We start from the raw sequence: 3,931 nt of genomic DNA, 5'->3' as shown, positions 1-3,931 counted from the left end.
CACTGCTACCCGTAGTAACCCTTTGGTGGGGTGCCAACACTGCTACCCGTGGTAACCCTTTAGGGGGGTGCCAACACTGCTACCCGTAGTAACCCTTTAGGGGGGGCCAACACTGCTACCCGTAGTAACCCTTTAGGGGGGGCCAACACTGCTACCCGTAGTAACCCTTTAGGGGGGGGCCAACACTGCTACCCGTAGTAACCCTTTAGGGGGGGCCAACACTGCTACCCGTAGTAACCCTTTAGGGGGGGGCCAACACTGCTACCTGTTGTAACCCTTTAGGGAGGTGAGGGCGCGGGGGGCTGTGTATGGATGGATAGGGGGTCCCTTATGGCGGGTGCCCGTGTATGGATGGATGGGGGTCCCTTACTGCGGGGGGCCTGTTTATGGATAGATAGGGGGTCCCTTACTGTGGGAGGCCTGTGTATCTCTGCCCACAATGCCTAGTTTGCAATATGGAAGGAGCACATTCAGGAGCGCGCATTTCTGGCGACGCGCAATTCCCGCATTTCTGCCGGTGCGCATTCAGGAGCGCGCATTTATGCCTTTTGGCGTGCATTTTGCATGTAAGGAGGTGCGCATTCAGGATCGCAGATACCTATTCTGCCTGAAGTAACCTGTTGCCTTTATTCCCAGCGGATCCGTATTCTGCCTGTAGTAACCTGTTGCCTTTATTCCCAGCAGATCCGTATTCTGCCTGTAGTAACCTGTTGCCTGTATTCCCAGCGGATCCGTATTCTGCCTGTAGTAACCTGTTGCCTTTACTCCCAGCAGATCCGTATTCTGCCTGTAGTAACCTGTTGCCTTTATTCCCAGCAGATCCGTATTCTGCCTGTAGTAACCTGTTGCCTTTATTCCCAGCAGATGCGTATTCTGCTTGTAGTAACCTGTTGCGTTTATTCCCAGTATATCCGTATTCCCCTTATTACCCCATATCCCACCGCTAAAGGGGAGTGGGAAGAGAGAGGCTCAGTGCCAGAATAGGCTCATCTTCCAGATGTGCCTTTTCTGGGGTGGCTGGGGGCAGGTGTTTTTAGCCAGGGGCAAGCCAATAACCATGGTCCCTCTCTAGGCTATTAACCCCTTAATCCCATATGACGTACTATCCCGGCAAGGTAACCTGGGACTTAATTGCCAGTGACGGGATAGTACGTCATACTGTTTAATGCGACATCGCGACTTAAGTCGCGGTGAACGCATTAAATTTCTGGCGCCATCTTACCTGCAGGAAGATGGCGTCGGCATCCCAAGGCCTGGCTCGGCCCCCCCGGTCTCACGATCGCTGTGATTGGCTGTTCAATTCTGAACAGCCAATCACACCGTTTCTCATTGTTTCAGCCAGTCGGGGCAGCTGAAATAAAGAGGTCCCGGGCTAGGATCGAGTAGCGATGTACTCTATCCTAGGGCCGGTGCCTGGCAAGACCCCCGGATTGGCATGATCGCCGATAGATTCGATCACGCCAATCGCAGGGCACAGCGGCGGTATTACCGAGCTGTGCCCTGCTGTACCCGGCTGTCCCCTGCTGTAGCGGGCCTGGATCGGTGCTGCAATCGCACCTATCGCAGGCCAGAGACTAGTGCAGGCCCAGCAGGACTATCGACGATTGCGCCAATCATAGGGCACAGCGGCGGTCACGTTGTGACCCCTGTGTGACCTGCTGGTGACCTGCCTAGGATCGGAGGGACCCTAGGCAGTTGCCATGGTCACCAGGGCCTGCAGGGATTGGTGGGATCGTTGTTATCATTCGACCCCACCAATGACAGCTCACATCAGCGGTGTGACCGCTCTGTGACCTGTCTGTCACCTGCAGGTGACCTGTCTGACCGCTCTGCAGGGGTCCCCACTCTAGCTGAGGACTCCTGCAGAGTGGTCACACAGCCAGATCTTGTCTTGCTGGGCCTTGTGGTGCTACAGAAGCCTGTAACACCACAATCCCCTGCGTTAGAAAAGAGGGAAAGAAAACCGAAGAAAGAAGAGAGACTACAAACGTAAGTGTTAACAGCCCCTCCCCCCTCTTTTTTAACCCCCTTCGTCCCTCTTTGCGCCGCCTCCGTGCGCACGTTTAGCAGCCGCCGATCGTTGATTGTTGACGCAGTTCACCGATCACTCGTGCTCGCTTTTTTTTCATCAGCCCCCTTTGAACAATTCCGTACACCCATCCCGCAGCCGCCAAACTTTGATAAGTGACGCAGTTCACTTATCAGAGCTTGTGCCTGCGGTTTTCCTTTTTTTTGTTTTTCACATCTCCTTGCGCTCACCCAGCCGCCGCGTCAAACCCGTGCCTTCCTTTTTTTTTTTTTAACATCTCCGTGCGCACACCCAGCAGCCGCTGAACTTTGATAAGTGACGCGGTTCACTTATCAGAGCTAGGGCCTGCTGTTTTAGACTTTTCTTTCACAGTTATTTTTTTTCCCTTTAGCTTTTTCTTTTCAGAGTAGTTTGCACCAAGCACTATCCCCCCCCCACTTACACAGTTACCAATAAAGTACACCCAAGCACCACACTTACAAAAAAAAAGTCCCGCTCGTCCCAAGAGCGCTATTCAGCGGAGGAGGCATATTCTTTCCTTGCCTCCGACACTGATAGCGAGGATCCCACTTTTCTTTATTTTTCAGATTCTTCCTCATCCTCTTCCCACTCCTCATCTTCCTCCTCCGTCCCTGCGGAACCACCACGCAGACGCCGCAGGACAGAAGATGAGGCAAGGCCCATCATTGATGATGAAGATGACCCCATTCTAAGTCTGTGCTGCCTGGTGCATTGCATATGGATGTTGCAATTAAAAAATTGCATTGACCTCACATGACACTCGCTTATGTTTCTTTCTTTTTTTCTGTCCGGAAATCAAACTTTTTTTTTTTTTTTTTATCGCAAATGGGTATGAAGCCTAAGGATGAGAACCGGCAAAGCCAAAGCTTTTCCTCCACATGCGCCTGGACTCCCTGACCGTTTATGGTGAGAATTCACATCACATGACCGTCGTGACTAATGGTGATGTCATTCATGGTGACGTAATGCCACACTCAGAAACTGTGAGGGATTAGAGCCATGGCAGCCGGGCTCAGACCATGTGTGCACCATTAATGTCTTCCTCCATTTCCTTTACAGCTGCGGGAGAAGCTCAGTGACAAACTCAACTACTACTTTAAGAAGTTGGAAGACTCCACGTCGCATCTGCTCCGTTGGAGAAGCGAGAACCACTATGTGCTCCATGGTTTTCCCCTTTATATCTGTATTTAGTCATTTTTGTATAATAAAATTTTATATTTTCTATGTTTTTGCGATACTGAGTCGCTGGTTTCTCGGTAATGGGCCGTGTCCTCAGCGTTAGATAATTTACATCAAGTTTATAGCTTATATTAATTAAACCGCTTGCAGACTCCGCCCCTCCCATTAAGACCTTCCCACTTTTTAGAACTCTGTCATAAAGGTGGGCCCAGCTGGCAGAGCGTAAGTAATGGCTCTTTGTAGCTGCTTGCAAGCAGTGAATTGAAACATCCCCGTTCTTGCATTTTCACAACTGCCACGATATAAACACGAGCGGCTCCTGGTCCTCATGGGTCTCTTGTGTCCAGATGTCAACGGTACAGCCGACGATGTAGTGCTGATCTGCTGCAGCAGCGTTGGAGGCTCTGCCATGGTGGCCATGAGGTTTCATCCCTTAAACTGTTCTCTTTTTAAAGGGGTTGTCCATGACTGTGACATTGATGGTCTCTCATTAGAGTATGTCATCTGTGTGTGATCTGTGGGGGTGCGACACCAGCACCTCCGCCTTTTAAGTTGTTCGATGGAACTTGTCAGTCCCTGCGCTGCACAGCTCCGCCGACAGACGTGCTGTACCCGACCTTGGACACAGCCCCGGTGACGCCGCTGTGCTGTGGGTGTCGGTGACTGAGCAGCTCCGGCTGACACCAGGGAAGAGCTAACAGC

At 51.6% G+C, this 3,931-nt stretch overlaps 1 long non-coding RNA gene across 1 annotated transcript; it reads left to right on the top strand.

The window, feature by feature from the left end:
• Positions 1-2,097: 2,097 nt before the first annotated feature.
• On the top strand, positions 2,098-3,274 carry LOC143809632 (uncharacterized). The gene is made up of 2 exons (XR_013222358.1): positions 2,098-2,956; positions 3,110-3,274. It is a non-coding gene; the product is annotated as an uncharacterized LOC143809632 (long non-coding RNA).
• The last annotated feature ends 657 nt before the right edge of the window (positions 3,275-3,931 follow it).

Source organism: Ranitomeya variabilis, chromosome 2 (assembly GCF_051348905.1).
Source record: "Ranitomeya variabilis isolate aRanVar5 chromosome 2, aRanVar5.hap1, whole genome shotgun sequence".
Lineage (NCBI taxonomy): Eukaryota > Metazoa > Chordata > Amphibia > Anura > Dendrobatidae > Ranitomeya > Ranitomeya variabilis.
Note: the sequence above shows the minus strand (reverse complement) of the source record. Positions and strands in the feature narration are given on the sequence as shown.